We start from the raw sequence: 20,481 nt of genomic DNA, 5'->3' as shown, positions 1-20,481 counted from the left end.
ATTCAAGCAAGTACTCTGCAAAAAAAAAAGTAGCATCCTTTTGGCTTGTGGAAAAATTGAAACAGCAAATCTTAGTGAGCACCTGGGAAGAATCTGTGCAAATACTAATATATCAGTACATGGATTAAAACACCAAAACGGTCATATAGCCCCTGCTGCATTTTTATTATTATTTTGGACTAATTAGAGTATTGTATTTGTTCTGCTGTGCCGACTGCTATAAACATCACCTTTTGTAATTGAAACAATTAGGATTTTAACATTTTAACTAATTCTCTCTTAGGCACTGCCTTGACATTATCGTGTCCCCCAAACCAGTTGATGGGTCTCAGATTTGTCATTATTTTTTCCTCTGAAAGAGAAAGACTTTGTCTTCCTCCTCCTCCCTTCACGCGGAATAGAAGCAACAGCAGCCAAAAGATACCCAAATGCCCGGCCTTGGATCTGGCTGGGGGAACGGAGATTGCTACGGCAAAGGCAGTTGTGGGGGGGGGGGGGAGCCGGCAGCCTCTGGAATTTGGCTGCGTTTGCAGCCGTGATTTCCAGGGGGCCTGTGCCGGCCACGTGGCTTTGCTTTGGCTCTGCCTAATCTCCAGTCCCGATACATATAGTCACCCCCCCCCACCGGGGCAGGGGGGGCAGTCAGCAGCCATCTGTGCCATCCCAGGCAGGCCTCGTCCTGCAGCCACGTTCAAGTCCAGTGTCCGAGCTGTCCTGGGAAGTTTATCGTCCACTCCATCAAAGGGTCTAATGGTCAGGAGAGAGGTCTTGATGGGTCCCTGGTGACCCGGCATTAACAGAGTGGACTTGTTTAAGTGTTACGGAGGGTGTCTCCGAACGATCCCGACGCCAATCCCCGTTTCCTTCAATGAGCGCTCATTTGGGTCATGGCTCAATAGGACTCCCTCTCTCTCTGTCTCTCTGCTGACCTGGCCGAGCCTGGAAGGGCTCCTCCGGGGGCTGCCCTCCCCTCGGTGACCAGCAGACAGAAGGGCGGATCAATGCCCTCTGACAACAAACGAAACAATCGCCTCCCCCCTCCGCCCCCCCTCCCGCTCCTTCTGTCCAAGTAGCTTGGAAACGATCAAGATAAATGGTTGGGTCTGAACCTGGAGACTCCAGACCGAAGGAGCCCGAGGGCAGGCAAATCCAATTGGCTTTTGCATAACGAAAATGTGAGGTTTAGGGAGTCAATGTAGTGCAAGATTAATCCAGATTAAACTGTTTGGCGGCACTCACTCGGCTGTTCCCCCTTTTGTCCCCTGGAACGGCTGGGGTGTGTGTGTTCCTTCGGCTGCTCATCTGAATATGTGTGTGGTGTGTGTGTAAAGCAGAAAAGGTGTAGCAGGAGGTATTGAAACAGTACACACTAATAATAATAATAATAATAATAATAATAATAATAATAATAATAATAATAATCACATTTTATTATTACCTTTTAACGGTGCATTAATCCCCCCCATAAAAAATAGTTATTTTTTGGTCCCCCCCTTTCCCTCCTTCTTTAAGAAATTACATTTGAAGTATTTTCCTTTCCCCCACCAGGATAGGAGCAGCTGTTTCCTTTTGGAGAACTGTTCAAAGCCTATACCTGTAAGTTTGTTCCTTGCTATTCCACACTGTAATAATAATTTCATTTCTCATACAAACATTATTAATTGTCAGATAGCTGTATCAATTCTCTCTTGAATATTTTTGTTGCACAGTATTTATTTTCTATTTTGTTTTTTGCACCTAAATTTGAAAATAGAATATTTCCCTCCTCTGATCTCTTGTCTCTGCTGATCCTGCACATTTAATATTTTGGGTAAAATTCATACAAAAATGTAATCCCTTCTTGGCAAGGGATTTCAAGAGATAATTGAAACAGTTTTCTTTAAAAATGTATATATTCTGAAATAAAGTTTAAGACAGAATCGAGAAAAATAACTGCATGGAAGCCTTGTTTTAAATATGCTGACAGGCATCAAACATGTTTCTAAACCCAACATCCTATGAGGAAAAAACATGGAAATAAATTGCAGAGAAAAAGAGCCAAATAATTTTGATATTTAAGCTAGTATTTTAGCAAATGTGCCATATATGAATTGGTTTGAATATGTGTGGGATCTCCCAGAGATATATGCATGGTTTAAATATTTGATTCCTTTCTTAAGGTTCCAATATATTAATTTAGCTGTACACAAATCTGTTACAAATTTTCCTAAAGATGTTTAGAAAATGCTTAAATAGGATAATTATTTAGACCTCAATTAAATGGATTTTTAAATATAGAAATACAGTGGCATATGTCTGTCTATTATCTACCTGCCATCTAACCAGCTAGTTCTAAAGTATTGGAAAGCAAAGAAAAACCAAGTTTACACACGAAAGGATTTTCCCTCCTGAAATATGGTTGCAAGGAGCTTTTACTTCTTTCTAGGTTGCTTTCTAGATTAGGTGTCCTGCATTTTCTTCTTCAAAGGAGTTGGTGCAATTAAGGTTTTTACAGAATGGGGTGCATTGGAGTGGGGGGTTTGTAAAGTAGATGCCATGTATCTTGAAGCGGGGGGGGGGGGGATCTGATCAATTGTTAGCAACCTGCATTTTTCTCTTATGAATATGAAATTCCTCCTCTTATGAATGAAGCATACAAGGGTCCACTTGAATATGGGTCTGCCTCTCATTTAAAGACCAGGAACTAAAGTATGCAATCGTGCTGGCTTTGCAATATAAAAGCCTCTCCCTCCCACTGCCGCCACAATTCCTACATCTTTGCTGCTTATGTGAAACAGGTGCTTGTGACCCTGCAGAGGGACCCCAATGGGTGCAGGTGCTTTGCCTGCCTTCAGCAGACAGCATGACCTATCCTGGACAAGGGACACATTTCAGGTGGATTGCAGTACACAGGCAAGAAAATAGCTCAAAGTAGTGATAGTCTCAAATTTGGTCCTAAACCAGGTTTTTTTTTTACAGGGTGAGGATTGGAAGCAATTCTCAAACAATTAGGAAAATATTAAAATATGTTATGACATATTTTCTAGGCGTGGGGTGGGATGGGGAAAAAGCCACATACAGGGCCCGTTCACCCTCCCCAGGCCCACATCCTCTTGCCTTCCTGGCGACTGTGTGCCTCCACCGGGCTTCAGCAGAGAGCAGTACATTGACAACAGATTTCAGGGCATGGGGCAGCTTTAGGAATAAATCGGAGGAGGAGACCTGGAGCGCAGAAGCAGGAACTATGTACAGAAGGAAGCGAGGAGGGAGGGGAGGCTGCCTCCCGTGAGCTCCCTGGGTTTTCTTTTCTCCTATTTGTTTTGATTAGCACTAAGAATGCCTCCTCACCCGCTGCAAATCAGACCCTTGCAAGGGGCTTAGATGGCAGTTCCCCCCTCCATTTAAAAAGGCTATATTGCACAAAACAGAGAGGGGATGAAGACAAGGGAACAAGGCAAGCAGCCTGTCAAGCAGATGCATGAAAGATGCAGGTTTTAGCATCACAATGTAGAATGCATTTTGCTTTTATGATTTGAATATGAAAAGCCCCCATTTTGCTCTCTCTCTGGCCAAACCTTTGGCCTCTCCTGGATTGTCTTCCCCCAAAAAGGAGGGGGGTTATATATATTTTTTCCTGTGCCTTGCGTGAACAATGGAAATAGGGAGGAGGTGTGTGTGTGTGTGTGTGTGTGTGTGTGTGAAATGACAGAATGACACAATAGGATGACCGTGACTTTGAACAAATAAATAAAACATGCGACTCTGGTGCTCTCTCTCTCTCCTCACCCCCCGCCCTGTTCCAACTGTGATTAAATTTGCTGTGGTCATTTCCCAAATGTCTGCCTGATGAAAATAGCACCCCTTGCCTTTTCTCACACAGTGGCTTTGAGGTAAGGCCCTTCCTGTGGCTCCCAATCTGCAGCCCTGCCAATCACACCCCCTTGCACAGACATGCATGCCTCTTTCATTAGCAGAAAATGCTTCACATTTGATTGCATCACCCCCACCCACCCCACCAGCCCCGTAACTCTAACTCGCCTCCCTTAATAAAGCAGCAGAGCCTCCTCGGCCTCTTGCCGCTCACTGTGCAGCTGTAATGGGGTTTCCTGAATGCCCCCCCTGCTCCCCACCCCCAGCTTCCCTGCAAACTGCCTGGTGTGCAATAGAAAAGAATACATTTTAATAAGCCTTGGGAGGAAGGGGGGGGAGAGAAAAGATTAGAAAAGAAAAATGAGGTTTTGCTCTGCCGTCTTGTTCTTTGGAATAAGAGGAAGGTGGGCCCGTTGCAAGGCAGGGAGGGAGGGGGGATTTAATATTGCCAGAGATAATAACAACAATGTTAATATCCGGAATTTTCAATGTACCATAAGTACATTTTGTTTTTCCTTTCAGCACGATTTATAATTAAAGATTTTAATCTGGCTTCACATTGAGTTAATAAGCCCTTTGATTGATTAGGATTCATAAAATTGCCATTTCCCGCTGACGCTTTGTGTTTCGGGGGATGCTCTTTTGAAAAGCTGGGCGAAGGTGACAGGGAAGTGGCCTTTGTCTCCATCAGTTCCGGGAGCTCGGAGCCGCTTGCCTTCCGCCGGCCTCCCGGCAACATCTCCTCCTTGTGCAGACACAATCGGGGGAGCCACCGTTTTGCCATTTTGAAGGATGCTTAGAATGGGGAGGGGGACAACGGAGGAAGAGAGATCAGCACTTTGCACATCTGTGAAATCCTACACGTTAGAGCAGCACTGTTCCCAAAAGAAAAGGACCCACACATGACAAAATGTGTTGTATGTGAGCTGCCTCCCACGGCCTCTTTCCTAACTGGCTTCTCTGTCCTTTGTCCACCTTCCTGCCCTCTCCTCTGAACCCCCTTCCATTTTATTTATTTATTTTTTAGTGTTAGGGTGGCAGAGGGGTGATGCTCACCTAAAGAGACTACGAAATGCAACAGTCGGTATGAGGATGGGTTGCAGAAGGCACCTTAGAAAGAGCAGGGAACTGCACCGTGCGTGAGGGAGAGGGAGAAACGCGGCATCTGTATTGCAGAAGAAAAGATGCGGGGCTCGGTTTCTCTTTCCCCTCCTCGTCTTAATCAGGGCAAAAAGCGGCCCCGTTTAGACCGAGAGGAGCTGCACAATGCGGACAGCGTGAGAGCAAATCCCCTTTGTGTTTGGTGCTCTGAAGGGACGCTCCATTGTTGAGCCCAGGGGCCTCTCGCAAGACCCAGCAGCAGTGCCCGGTTTGGAGCAAAGGCTCGCTGGAGAAGACTCAGCTTGTCCCGCAATCGGTACAGGTCCCCCTCCTGCCTCCCTCACCCAAATTTGCTGTACCCCATTTTCCTCCCGTTCCCCCATTTATGATCACTTGGTCCTTTGGTGAATGAAATAATTGAGGGGTCAGAGGGGTCAGGGTGGCCAGCAGCTGAGGGGAATGTACGGAGGCCGCTGTCCGCCTGCTTGCCAGCTCCAGAACCTGGCTGGGATGAGGCTTAAATGCCACCGGAGGCAGGTTTTAGGGCTTTTGGCTTAGAACTGGATTGGTCTCAAGTGGAAAAATTACACACTTCCTCTCTCTGATTGCCGGAACATTAATATCGGCGCCTAAAGATTTCTGCTCAGATATTTTGCCTCGTCCGCCATCAGTGCCTTGGAGGGTTTTGTTTTGAGATATCTTGTACCGGCACAAATCGACAGTGATGAAAACCTTGCAATAACGCCGGCTTTTGCTTACAAATTGACAAAAATGTCCCCACCAATCCGCAGTAATTTCCTGCATCTCCATAACTGACCTCACGCATTCAGCATCCGAAGAGCTGATTGGTGGGGGTCTTAATGTGAATAATGAAGGACGCAATATTCGGTAGAAGCAGAAAAGGGGGAAGAAAAGGGGAAGGGGGTGGAGAGAAGAGCACACACACGCACACGTGCAAATATAATTTCCCACTGATTAATAATCGTACCCAGCCTGACATATAATATACCTCGGCGCCATTACAGAATCGAAATAAATTTAAAGCAAATTCTCATCTTTCCCCCCCTAAAGCAGGTCATAGGCAATGACAGCTGAGCCAGAACAATCCCCGGTTCTCTGCTTTACAGCAGTGAAAGGTACCTTTGAATGGATGAGAGTCAGCATCTCTTTTTCTACCTTTAGTGCTGGCCGATCAATGCTTCATTAGGCCAAATTGTCTTTTACCCACGCAACCTTGAAAACAGACCCTTTAATTACCTGGGAGGAAGTCGGGGCCATTTGCTTGCTCTCTCTCTCCCTCACTTTCTTCTCTCTCATTCCTCCTCTCTCTTTTTCTCATTCTCTCTCTCTCCCTCTCCAGCAGTTGCAGAAGGCTCAGGGAAGTGGGGGTGGCTGGGTGGGGGTCACTTACATTTATTCACAGCCAGCCTGAGTACATCACTGCTTGATAGAGGAGCCGGAAGAAAAGAGAGTGGGGGCAGGGAGTTGTGGGGGAAGAGAGAGAGAGGAGTCATATCAGACCCTGAGGTGAGAGGGCAGGGGGTTCAAGTCCAGAGACTGCCGCTGCTGCTGCTACAAATGTATGGAGGGGCTCCATTGCGACAGCCAGCCAGCCAGCCAGCCAGGCCTCCTCCTGCCTGGCTTTGTGGCTCTGCGAGGGAGCTGTCCAGGTCCCGCAGCGGCTGCCCCTCCGTCCCAGCCAAGCAGCAGCGAAAGAGAGGCAGCCAGAAGCAGAAGCAGAAAAGCCCTTTTGGGGAGGGAGCTGGGTGGGGGACACGCCATCTGGAACGGCGTTTCAGCAAATGTAGCAATTTTGGTCCCAGCAAGGGCTGCAGAACAAAACGTGCCTAAATGCTCTCATTTATTAAGAACAGTTAAATAAAAACCCTCAGGAAAAAGAAGAAATCTTAATTCAAGGGATTACCTAGCCCATCGAGGGAGGGCACAGAGTATATATTCTGCAGGCGGGGATTTGTGCTGGCCTGATTTTGAAGGAAAATACTTGAATGAAGCCATAGCCTTTTGCAGGAGAAACGCCGGCGTTTGTCTGTCTTTCCAGGAGCAGACTTTGAACCTCGCCCTCCCCAGGCTAGCCTTCTTGGCAACCTGATTATTTAGGGTTTCAGGGCTCTCTGGCGTCCCAGGAACCCAGCCAGTCCACCACAGCCCATAATAATGGGAAGCTCATTTGATGACATCTCTCTCCCTCCTCCTCAGCATTCCTGCTGAACCACTGCTTGGCCTTTGCTGGTCCTTTAGCATTTGCCGCTTTTGATAAAATGATGGAGATATCCAAAAGCCCAGAAGGTAGAAGATAAAACATAAAAGGGTGTGTGCAGGAAATAAAAAGAAAAATGGGTGTTGTTGTTGCTACTAGTATTAGTAGCAGCAGCAGCAGCAGCAGCTTAACAATTAATAACAACCACCACCACCACAACTACTTTAAAAAATATTATTATTGCAATTATCAAAGCAAATAATATATTGTGCACATTTTAATACTGATGCTTTGTGATGCTGTTATGCGATGCTGAAAAGCGAGGTTTCTCCCCCCTGCACCCGCCATCCCCTCCCAGGGCCTACTGGAGTTTCCTCATTCAGACTTGATATAAAAACTCCACCGATTAAAGGCTTGAGCTATGGGCAGATACCTATAGCTATTCGAGCCTGCTGTATAAAAATGAAAATGTGTAATAAAGCCCCCCTTTCACTTTCTCGCCTTCTCTCTCCCCACCCCCCGCCAGCTTACACAAACAGCCACAACACAGCTGTCACCCGCGCTGTGCAACCCCCCCCCTTGTGTACACCTTGGGCAGAGAAATTGACACACCAACACACACACCCCGCCACCCTGGAGCTGAGCGTCCCACGTTAAGACTGATCGGCAATAAATATCCAACCTCCCTAAATCTCATCATTTGGAAGTGATCAGGGGAGCCGCGCAGCACGGCGAGGGCTCTGCCTAATGAAGGGAGCCGTGTGATGTCATTGCATTAAGCTAAAATAACCACTGAACATGAGAACAAGAGAGATGGGCTGGCGGGGGGGGGGGAGAGAGGCAGAGGGAGAGGCAGCGAAATAGGAGCAGGCATATTACAACTCATGTATGTGGATCACACAGCCAGATTGTGAGCAATCCCTGCGCTCTAAGTATCTTCTTAGCAGCAAAGCGCGAGGGAGGCGAGGGAGCCAGGAGCCAGCCACTGGGAGAGCGCTCCCCTCCATGCGCTGGGCCAGGGTGTCAGAGGGCGTGTGAGTGCATTTTTCATTTCTTAGCCTTTATATGGTCTGCCAAACAAATGGGATTAGAGCGATATTTACATGTGTTTGAGTAACTGTGCTGTGTATTTTTTTTCATCCTGGAGACAAGCAGGCATAACCACAGAGATAGGCGCTCTCTCCTCCTAGACGCGTTGCACGTGTGCGTAAATAAGAGAGGCTGTGTGGAAATGCCTGTCCATAGGCTGACAGGACGTAGGTGAGATGGGGCAGCAGCTGCCCTCCCCACTCCTTCCGCACGGCTGGTTCATGCCCTCAAGTGGGGCAGGAGGGAGGGGCGGACAGGAGGCGGACGTGCCCTTTGGTGGGAAAGAAGTCTGGTCTTTGGGGTGTTTCTTCTGATGGAAGGGAAAGTGCTGTTCAAAATGGCAGCCTTTGCCTGACGTGCGTGAGACAAGTCTCTTTCATCTCTGAAGCCCATCCTTCATGGAGGTGCTGCTGCCGGCCGTGGTTTAGATGTGCCCTTCTACATGTTTGTGTGCTTTATGGGCAGGTGATTCAGCCATGTGTGCACACTGACTGCATAGGTGTGAGATATGTACATGTTCTGTGTGGCCCACATTTTATTGAGTCTGGCCCTGTAGTCACTACAGGAAGACCAGGCCAGCAGACTCAGATTCAGGGCTTGGATTGAGCCAGCCAACATAAGGACTTTTTCTGAAGTTTTGGTGACAGGCAGTTTCAGGCCCTCATTCTCACGTTCTTGAGGCTTGTTAGAGACAAGACTTTCTAAGTGCAAAGAGTAGAGGGGCTGAATGCCCAAAGAGACAAAGCAGCACCCCAGGGCACATTACAGGCCTGCAGAAATGCCAGCTTCTAGAGTGGCTGTCGCTTTTCAAAAATACACTAAGGGTATATATAAAATACACTAAGGGTATATATAAAATACACTAAGGGGCATGGCGCCCCAAACATTGGGAAACAAAAGTTGTAAATGTATGCTTGATTTTGGGGAGTTGGAGTGGGCTGGAGGATGGGAATGGACAACCACTGTTATGTGGGGGGGGGGGGAGAAAGAGAGAGAGAGAGAGAGAGAGAGAGAGAGAGAGAGAGAGAGAGAGAGAGAGAGAGAGAGAGAGAGCTGTGTAGCCAAGCTGCAAAGCTGAGAGCAGGCCAGTCATTTTCAGATTTGTACTGAACTTCTTCTGCTGCCGTTCTGCAACCTTTGCTGTCCAAAAGGATGGGGCTGTTGTGAATGGTTGCATCCTACTTCCCTCCTGTTTCTGATGCATTCGCCCTCGAGAACACCAGAACGGGGCGTACAGTTTCTGAAATGATACCTGGGTTGTGGGGTTAGGCGGCTTTTTCTCTGGTGCTGTCTGCAGGATGAAACCCATCCCATGCTGTCCTTGCATCCTCCTTGCAGTTGAGATTCATCCTCTGCTCTTGCCTCTCCATCATTAACACCTGCTGGAGCCCCAGCCAGTCCCATCACCTGCCGGTGTGACTGGGTGCAGGCTGCCCGGGAACCATCGTGCAGCATCACCAGCTAAGGTCAGGGCAACTGCCTCCTTTTATGGTTTGTGTTATCGAGGAAACCGGAGAAAGCTCCGGCTTTTGATATTTTGACCCACGGTGTTGCTCACACACTGCCTTGTGGTTTAGAGATTTAAAGAAATGGGATTGGGTGGAGGGGAGAGAGAGAGAGTTTGCCTTAGGTGATAAACAGCAGTGTAAGGCCAGAGGCTTTATGAGGAATTGAAGGCAGGCAGGGGTGGGGGTGGGAAGAGCCGAATGCTCTGGGGGGCTTTCTTTTTATGCAGTAAAATCAGCATTATCGAGAGTAACCAGAGAAAACGAGGAAGAGAAAGCGAGAGCATAGAACCCTTTTAATACGCCCACGCAGGCACACACCAAATATTTCCTTACACGTCTGCCTACACTTGTACCTCGAAGGGCAGGAAGATCAAGAAATCATTGATATGCGTACACAGATCCAGGCAAGGAACAGATGCAGTGCTGGATTCAGGACTAGCCAGCGGTTGATTTATAAAGAACAAAATCAGCTCGCCATCTCAAATCATTCTTCTCATAGTGGGGAGCAATGGGTGGGCACCCAAGGAGGAACACCCATCCACACCCACTAGGGCTTGCACTAGTCAGGAAGACCCCTCACTCCTGCACGTGCTGTTGGGTGAATGTGGATGGCAGGGGGCAGGGGAGGCCAGAGGTGCAGCCCATTGCACCATTACTTGGTGGCTTTGTTTGTTGCTATTTGGGATTGCACCCATCTGCTCCACTCTATCTCCAACCCCACCCCAAATACAACATGCAACCGATGGTTCAGTACGAACTGGGAGCCTTTTTCACCAAAGGGTAGCAGCTGTAACCAGGATCCCTTCACACCTGCAGTAACACCCAATTAAAAAGCTGGAACAGAGGTGGCTGAGCTCTATATCTTTAGAATCACAAATTGTAGAGGTGGAAGGGACCACGAGGATCATCTAGTCTAACCCCCTGAAATACAAGAATCTTTTGCTCAACATGGGGAGATGTGATATTATCCAGACCCCCTCTTCTGGTTTCAAGGAACCAAGTGCTCAGGTGCACCCAGCAGCTTCCACACAAAACTGATTCAGTGTGTGAGTTCACACATTCACCAACATCGCTAGACTCCTCATAATTTGATTATTCAACATGTGCTGAGTGTTGGCTGAATGTGTGCGGTGATTCTACCCATAGACATTTTGTACAGTACTTTAGGTTCTTGTACATTTACTTTAGGTTCTGGATGCCTCATTTGGATGTGCAAGTTGATACTTGAGGGTGTAGCCACCAAGTGACAAATGTGGGTGTGTGAACTGACCCAGCAATTCTCTTACTGCTCTTTCAACCTAACAAGGCGGGTGGCTGTACCAGGCCTGTCAACAATGCCTTTCGAGAAATGTCACATGGTGCCGCCTTTCTTCCTTGGCTTTGAGCAATTTATTTTTGCTGTTTCTCGGATGTGTCATTCATTGCAAGTTACTCTTCTGTAGTCCACTGTGAAGCAGGGGTGGGGGGCAAGTAGCAGACCCAGCAGAACACAGGCAGAGAGGGATGCCCCGGTCCTTGCAAAGCAGAAATGAAGTATTGTTTACATCTGATATGTAGTTTTACAAGTAAAGCTGCTAAACCTGGCAAGGGAGGGAGGCCAACTGGTCTCCTGGCCTGCAGGAGGGGAAGGGAAGGGTGAGAGATCCCAGAGAGCCTGGGCCAGCCCTCCCCCTCCCCTTCTTTGGCCCAGCCACCTTTCCTCTCTAGCGCTTCTGTCTAATTAATGTAAGGCCTGCTCAGGCACACCGTCCCTCATTGGGCCTGTCACTCGTTTATCATGCGACCCCCCTAGCCTTGGGTAATGACCTTGAAAGAATATATCAGCCCACGGTGGCGGGAGTGAAGAATTAAAGTGTTTCTCTGAGTGCTTATGGTCATTGCTGACAATTTATATGACACAGCTGCCCTAAGCCGTCCACACTGGCCATGGCAGGGTAATCATTTTCCAGGCAGGAAAGGATTACTGGCCGGACAGGTACTGCCCATGAGCCTCTGGCCGGCTGGGCTACTGCTGGTGGGGTGGAAGAAAGCAAAGACTCAGGGCCAGGAACAGACAAACTGGGAGGGAGGTGTTGCTGGATCAAGGGGAAGGAGGCACGTTTGGGCAGGATTGTGAGGATCCCACAAGCAGCTGGGCAGGGTGGCAGATGGAGGAGAATCCAGAGTAAGTTGCCGGGGTAAGAAGGAAGGAGTTATGTCTGAAGTGCCAAAGGGAAGGGCTTATGCAGAGGCAGCAGCCACTGATTCAGGGGTCTGGGCACTCCAGAATGCACAGCCAAGAAGCTCCAGATTGCAGGACTCAAGGGATCAGGGTGCTGGGTGCGATGGGGTGATTGCCATCTTGGCAGCAAGACTCAGCAGTAAACAGACAGCAATACAGAGGATGCTGGCAACTACTGGGGGGGGGGCAGGGGAAGGTCTCCAGCTTCTTCATGAGTTTCCCTTGGGTCAAGGAATAAATGGGGAGAGTATTTCCTTTGAGAGAACAACACCACTGGACTGAGACTTAGCGCAGTCTGCTTTTCAATGGATTGACTAAAAATTACTGACCACATTCCAAGACAGAATTTGGTGCATTTCAACCACATCATTGCATGGGACTTAAGTATGCCAGCTGCTGTTCACTCCACTGGATTGCAAAGACTGCCTTTTGTTATTTAATTCATAGGAAATATGTAACACAGTTTTTGAATGGCAATATTCTTGTGACGTCCTCTGGCAGTTTTCCCACCACCAAGCAAGGATTTAATTAAACAATTTTGGAAATACTTTGGAGTAGGGTGACTACAATTCTGGAGGTATTTCTGGAAAGAGTGTTTTGCAGATGACATTATTGGAGCCCCAAGGTGTAATACAGTAGAGTAGTTCTGTTTATTTTATGATGAATATTTATTATTAACATTTTTTAATTTTAAAAATTTTAAATTTTTTTAAAGGCAGCAATGCTCTTTTTAAGTGTTGTCTTTAATACACAGTACTTTTGCTTCTGCTTATCAGAAGTATATTTACAGAAACAGCTGTGTTGCTAAAATACACAGGTATTTAATTGATTGATTGACTGATTGATTTCTATCCTGCCCTTCCTTCCAAAGTATCTCAGTACAGGAAAAATAAATAAAGATAAAAATAATACTATCTATCTATCTATCTATCTATCTATCTATCTATCTATCATCTATCTATACACACACACACACACACATATATATACATATACACACACGCATACATATGTGAAAGCATTTCAAAACATTTTTTAAAACCCCTGAAGTCTTTCAGAACATTTGGAACACCTGGAATCAAGCAATCACTTACTTCTGGTACCTTACAAAACTAAAGACCAAAAGAGTAGCATTTAAAATATCTACAGCCAAAAAGATTATGAAACCCCGATAGACAGTCTGAGAACGATGAGATGGGAGCTGAATTTCTGTTCACATTTCTGTGCTAGACTTTTTAACCAATTATTATTAGAAAATATCAAACCAGTGTATATTAAAGAGAAAAGCAATATATCATAAAGACAAGATAAAAACAATTTCCAAGTGATCAAAATGCCAGCAGTGGAGAAAAATAAAATACGGTACACTGAATTAATATGGGAAGGCCTGTACGAAAAGAATGCTTCTTTAAGTAGATGCCTTCCTCATTTGCATATGTTGAAGAGGCTGCCTGCTTCCTGAGGTCCAAATCCTGTGTATGAGGACAGCCAGGGAGGCCTTCATGCCCTACTTGTGGTCTTTTTTAGGCTATACACTGTTGGAGGAAGATGCTGGGCAAGATGACTAAGAAAAGAGAGCTCTACATATTTTAGGAGTCTAAACCAGACCAACAGACCCTCCATCTTCACATGCAGGCATACACCACTGAATGCCTGATACTGCATTTTGCTTTGTCCTGCTGACAACGTAAAGATTAGACACATACATAGAAGAGGAGGAGGAGGATACATCTATCTGTAATAATTAACCACGACATATAAGTGGAACCTCCATGTTCAGATAACTGGGGCAGAGGGGCAGCTGGCTCATCTGCTTGTGAGCTTCCCAGAGGGATCTGACTGGTCTCTGTTGGGAGCAGGGGAGTTAGGTCAGATAGGCCCTTGGTCTGCTCTGACATGGGAACTCTTCTGCTTTACACTAGAAGGAAGGTAAAGGAAAAAATGGTTGGACCCTGCCCAACCAGGGTCCAGGACTCAGTGACTCAGGAAGTTAAATAATCTGAATGAGCCAATCAAGAAGAAGTTCCTGTTTCGGCCTAACCACCAGTTGGGAGTAGAAGCAGATGAAGCTACAGTGCCACCTGCTGGCCCCGGAGTAGCAGCAAGATGGTGGCTGTTGTCAGGTAAATTACAGGGCTCAGTGGTTCATGCCCCACCCCTGCTCTCACCCCCATTTTGAAAGCACAGACAGGGAAGGCGGCAGTTGTCTATGAACTTATCAAAGGATAGCGTCTGGTTCAAATTCATCACCAAGCTCCTACATCTCTTAACATGGTGGAACCAGAGCTTCAGTCTTCAGTTGTGAGACTCGGACCATTCCTGAAGGTATGCATGGCTCTCATTCTGTGTGCAATGGCAGCAGCTGCAGATGGATGTGGTAGCAACAGAGGCTTAGTCTTGCACACGAAGGAGCTGGCAGGAGACACACCTAGGCAGCCTTCTCCAGCCGGTCTTTGCTCATTGTCTACCTGGGCCATCATTTATTTCTCCAGGCTGCTACCTTTCCTGTCAGGAGGGATACTCAGCTGCAGTGATGTTTCCTGGGCGGAAGGATGCAAAGAGCCTTGGAGATGCCGTTGCCTTTGCAATCAGCCAAATGTCATAGTTTGCTGCCATTAATAAATACTTTTTAAAAAACAGCTGGAAGAAGGAGCTGGAGGCTGCCATATCTTTGTCCTCCAAGCATAGCTTTCTGCAGTGACATCTGCTCTCCTCTGAATAATAATAATAATAATAATAGTAGCAGCAGCAGCAATATTTTTAAATGGTTTATCTTGACAATATCAGGTGCCTTCCTCCACAGCATTTGTGTGACGGAGCAATGCCTATATATATATATGTATATATTTATATTGAGCATTCTCTCCACCCCCCCACCCGCCACCCACCTCCGCCTCCCCCAGAATGTTCAGCAGAAAAGGCTTGGCTTGATTAATATTTTCCGCTGTCCGGTAACCATGGCAATTGGGTCAGCAGATATAATACTTAATTTAATCTTCCAACTGCCTCCGTGTGCATCACCAATGTCCCGAATAATAGAAAGCTTTTGCCTCTCTCCTTCGCACTCATTCTCCCCCTCCCTCTTCCCTCTTTTGCTGTTGTCTTGCATATATCTTTGCCAGTGGCTCCCTCACATGACCCTAAAGGTATAAACTGTTTTCTTCGTTCGCTTTACGCAGTTTAAAAAAAAAAATAATTCTGGCCATCCCTCTCCCCCCCACCAGCTGATCCCCCACAACACACATCAGTCCAATCCCCCTCCTGCCTGCCCGCCCCACCACCAACACCACTTCTCCAGCAGCCAATCTCCACGGTATGACAAGGGGAAACGTGGGGAGATTCGGAGAGCTTTCATAGCAGCACTGTAAGGTTTATGAGCCACCCTCTCCAGCCAAATGAACCCATGTGGATTTTCCTGCCCGTTGCAAAGCTCGCATGATTGGCCAAGACGGACGCGATGGCCCGGTCTGCTCTCCAGGTGGGTCAAGCGCCTCGCTTTGTCGCCTTCGACCCCCGCTCACCTATTTCTCATTTATTTCTTGCTCTTCCTTTCCCTTTGATAATTCTCCTCTTGTATTTCTGTTTCATTTTGTTTGTTTAAGCTGCCATGTTTTGAACAGAAAATGAACCCCTTGATGGCGGGGATCTAAGGGCTGGGGAGACCTGGTTTTCTGGGCCTGGGCAGGCTTCAAGGAGGCGAGAGGAACGGGGAGAGGAAGAGGGTCTTTTATCACGTTCAAAGAATTGCTTTGAATTCCAGGAGGCAGGTGAACTGGTGGGTGCCTTCCACCATCCTTCGTGTGTCAGAATTAAAGAGGTGATTCTCCAGCTGTTGGCAAAGCTTTGGTGGGGAGGGTGTGTGTGTTGTCGGGGGGGGGTGCCTTTGCACAGTGAAAGAGAGGCAATAGGAGAGGCTAGTTGGATCAAAGGGCAGGCCTTCATGTCCCTGAGCACATTCCTTTTAAGCAGGAGAGGAGGTGGCTATCCATTTGCTATTCGTATAGACCCCGGGCAAGAGGCCTTGCAGAGCCTGGTCACAGGGTCTCTGTGTGGCTTTGAGAATGACCTGGGTCGTTGCCGCAGATGCTATTACTTTCCCTGAACCAGAATGGCGAGGAATTGGCTACAGCAATCGAGGCTTCTAAAGATCCCAGATCCCAGGCATCTGGGCCCACCTGACTCCCTGAGAACACAAAGTGACCCTGAGGGAACAGGCCAGGCAGGATATGGGGAGGCAAAGTCAACTTTAGGTAACCCCCGCTAAAGAGGAATTGACTGAGAAACAGATTCAAGCTGGGGAGTCGGGTCCATTTGAGGGAGGCAGAAGGTGTCATTCAGGTGTGTGCAATTCTACCTGTCTTTATGGTTGTGGATATTTGTAACGGCTCAGAGTGGTCAAAGAAGCAGTCACAACATACCAGGGGCTGCTTTGCATCCCATTTACATTTGTAGCAATGATGCATCACAAGTCCTCCATCCTGCACTCAGTAAAATTGTAGGTAGCATTGCAAACAAAAATGTATAAATTCAGAGAAATTCACACTAAAATACTGATGAATTTTCATGAGGACTTCTTTTTAAAAAATCTGCAAAAAAGGAAAAGCTGAGAGAAACCGAAATTTACAGATTCACCCATATTTCTAACCAATGACAAATCCATCCTCTGAGTGCCCAGGATCATTTAGATTTACACCTGGTTTTGAACGATGCTCATGCAGCTACTTCTGACATTTTTCCACTCTGCCACGTGCACCCCATTCAATCAGGAAGTGCAGCCGAGGGCCATTTGCATGGTCTGGTTTGTCCCCAACTGGTTAGGGGTCCTGCTGGCAAAACCTAGCCAGAGGCACCATCAAGGGTTTGGGCCCCTGCTAAGATGCTTCAGAAAAGGAACTGGACTTCCATAGAAGGGCCTGGCCTCCAGCATGGTGGAGTAAGTGGTGGTGGTAGTCAAATGAGTCTTTTTGGGTTTTATTACAATGAAGTAGTATATAAACACTGTATAATAAAACAAACAAAATGAAGTGAGCAGGTGCTTGCTTAAATATATTTGTTATACGGATTTGTCAAATTGGTACTGGTCAAATTGGTACTAAGAGAGGGAGTGCTCTTCAGGTGATGAAGTGTAAGACTCTGAAGCAGAAGGGGAAGGGTATGTAGGCACCCTCTGAAGCATTCCTACCTGAGGAGCCTGCAGGGCCAGTGTCCTCCTCCTCACCCTGCAGCCAGAGGATGCCATTCTCAGGCTTGGAAGGCTCCATGCAGGACTCGTTGCAACCGGAGACTCCACTCCATTGCAGCAAGAGACTAATGGAGAGGGCTGGGCCCTTTAAGCAAAGCAGAACTTTCCAGTGCCTGCCAGGCTTGTGGTTAGGAGACAGCTGTTCTGCTGCAGCCACATAGGGCTGGGTGAGGTTCAGTTTGTTCCCTGCTGAAGCAACATAGGAGCTGTGTGGCCACAGAGCCAAGCCAGAGCCCCTGCATTCAGCCAGAACCCATACCCTCCAACATTTCTCCAATGAAAATAGGGATGTTCTATTCTATTCTATTACTGTATTATTATTATTATTATTATTATTATTATTATTATTATTATTAATTCCCCAGCCCATCTGACTGGGATACCCCAGGCACTCTGGGCAGCTTGTAACATATATAAAAACATAATAAAACATTAAGCATTAAAAACTTCCTTGTACAGAGCTGCCTTCAGATGTCTACTAAAGCTTGTATAGTTCCATCTTTGTGACTTGAGGGTCACAGAACTCCATAGCCTCCAACATTTCTCAGATGAAAATAGGGACATCCTAAGGAAAAGTAGGACATTCCAGGGTCAAATCAGAATGGCTTCTGTAAATCCAGAACTCCCTGGAAAATAGGGACACTTGGAGGGTCTGCCCTCCTGCCTCCACTCTTGCCTTGGCCTGCTGGTATCCAGCCTGAGCCTCATCTCACCTGAGCCAGTCCAAGAAGGCCCTGATGGCAAGACAAGGCTGCCTCAGGCAAGATGCAGAAGGGGACAAGGGCACTTTTAAGATATGAGAAGCTAAGAACATTGTGGCTCCCTGCAAAGACAAGACCACAATTCTGAGGTCAGGCTGGAGTCCATAGCCAGGGAAATTATCCAAGGGCTGTGGGAGGAAGGAAGCAAAGGTGCTGCTATCTGAGAGGGGAGATGGCCTGATGGGGACTCAGCAAGGAGGGAGGCCCAAGTGCTTTCCAGAGATGCCCTCTGGCCAAGAAGCAACAGTTCTGGCTTTGAAGCAAGGGCAGTTGCCTGGGCCTGGGTCCAAGCCCTGTTTGATGGCTCCCAGAGCAGCCTTTGCAAGCCAGGTGGGCTTCCTCCAAATCAGTTAGCCTTGGAAGGTGCACTACATATGGAAAGAAATGAGCCCCATCCCTGCCAAACCCCAAATAGGTATTCCCCTGATTACAAGGGAGCTCTTCTTCCAAACTTTCCCTAATTAATTCTGAGCACTCATTGAGATTTTCCATTCCGTTCACAGTTTGATTCTTGCTCTGAGGTGTTTCTAATAAGTGCTGTCATAGAGTCTTCAGTAGAATTCTTTACTTTAATGGATCTTTCGAAAGTGACTCCAATTCTGTTTCATTTAGATGCTTCCTCTGATTGTCAGTTTCATCCACGCTATTGGGCTTGATTATCGACTGAGAGCTGTAAATCGCAGACACTCAGAAGGGCATCAGAGAAGGGAGAGAGAGAGAGATTTAAACTGGTTAAATGTTTCATAATGACACATTTCAGGCTTGCCATGATGCATGCATGTTCCTTTCTAGCAGTAAATCTGATCACGGCAGGCATTCTTTCTACTCCTAAACTGGACCAACTTTGCTGTTCTGGAAACTGCTCTCTTTTTTCCTTCATGGAGGAGGAGCACAAACATTTGAAGTATAAAAGTTGGGTTTTATGGCCCAGTTCATCTTAACCTCAGGGCAGGCAGCAACCTCATATCTCCCTTCAGCTATGCCATGTTAGGAAGGTCAGTTGCTGCTATTCCTGTCCTGTAGAAACTGGGCTTGTGCAAGCCCCTCCGAGAGTTTGTCTCCCCAGTGGAAGGGTGCCTATTCCTTTCAGATTCATTTTTCAGACAAATGTGGCTGTTGAACTTGTGGCAAAGCTCACCATTGGGTCTGGGATTCACCCATACAAGCCATGCTGTGACCTCTTTTCCTAGATGTACAGAGGAAGGTTGTAGCTGAATGCTGGACTGTTTTCTTTTTTGTACAAAGCAATCCTCCAAAGCCACACATGGCATCTTGTGCATAGCATCTGACTGGGGAGTAAGATACCCACCACCCACAATATCCAGCTCATCGCGCTTATGGATGCTGCCAGTGTATAGGGACATATGAAGAGCTAGTCTCTTTCCTGAGCCTGAGTTTCCAGGGAGGCAAGAAGCAGGAGGGGGCTTGTTGTCTTCATGTCCTGCTTGTAGGATTCCGAGGGTCACCCAACTGGACACTATGGAAGAGTAGCTGGACCATTTGCATGATCCAACAGGGCTGCTATTATGTTCTTATGGGAGCAGAACTGAGATGCTGCGTAGACAACCACTGTCGGCAGTTCACAGCATCATCAAAAGGTGAATCTGTCTGTCTGCAGATCTGTTTAGGCCAGAGTTTTTAGCAAGCTCTGCCCAGTTTTAAAATGAAGTACAGCATCGGAACTCCTTCGTTTCCTCTTGTACAGGAGCAGGATTTGTGGGCTGTCAAGTAGCTGAATGAATACAGATGGCTGTGGCTACAAAAATTCCCAAAGGAATGTTGCAGCTCCCCCCCCCCCAGCTCCCCCAAGGGGAAACCTGCATTAGAAAACATTTTCCCTGCTGCCATTTGCTACCAAGACTGCAAACCTGTCCAGCTGGGTGTTCCAGCCCTGTCAGCTGCCATTCCCCACGACTGTCCCACTTGAAGCGAGACATCGCAGAATTACGGAAGCCATCCCAGCTTCTGATTGGATCCCAGAATGTCCTGTTTGGCTTCCACAAGATCTCAGCCCCCAAAGACACTCGTTTTTGGGGCCCCCCAGTTATCTGGATCTGAAAAGATGTAAGTTATGCTCTCACATGAGTTATCTGGCTCTGAAAAGATGTAAGTTTTTCGGAGCTGTGTTCTTATGGGAGTCACGTGACTCACACGGCATGCAGCCCCAAAAGACATACAGCCGGATTTTCCTCTGTGGCATGTTGGAGGGTATGCAGCTGCAAAGCATTTATGGGATAGAGTAGGAGTATCAGCTAAGGCCTGGTTTGCTGCTGTTTGTGGGAGGAAGGTGTGAGCAGAGCAGTGGGGAGCTGAAATCAATCATGGCAGGCCCAGGACCTCAGAGGAGTCCTTGTCCAGCAAAAGAATCTAGGTCAACCATTCCTAGTGGCAATGACTGCTGAAGAATCCCTGACTCTAGCAGGTAGGCCGAAGAGGCCAGAGGAGAGTAGGCCGCCATCTCTGCAGTTGGTGGCTGTTGAGTCCTCCCAGCA

The 20,481-nt window shown here is 47.3% G+C and overlaps 1 protein-coding gene across 1 annotated transcript in view; it reads left to right on the top strand.

The window, feature by feature from the left end:
• The first annotated feature begins 1,577 nt into the window (after positions 1-1,577).
• ZFHX3 (zinc finger homeobox 3) overlaps positions 1,578-20,481 on the top strand; it is a 384,144-nt gene continuing 365,240 nt past the window's right edge. The window contains exon 1 of the mRNA XM_081923280.1: positions 1,578-1,596. The gene's annotated coding sequence lies outside the window, so the exon portion shown is untranslated. The remainder of the gene's footprint in view (positions 1,597-20,481) is intronic.

This window comes from Podarcis melisellensis (genome assembly GCF_964234715.1).
Source record: "Podarcis melisellensis genome assembly, chromosome: 8".
Lineage (NCBI taxonomy): Eukaryota > Metazoa > Chordata > Lepidosauria > Squamata > Lacertidae > Podarcis > Podarcis melisellensis.
The sequence above is the reverse complement of the archived record's forward strand: the minus strand, read 5'-3'. Positions and strand labels throughout refer to the sequence as shown.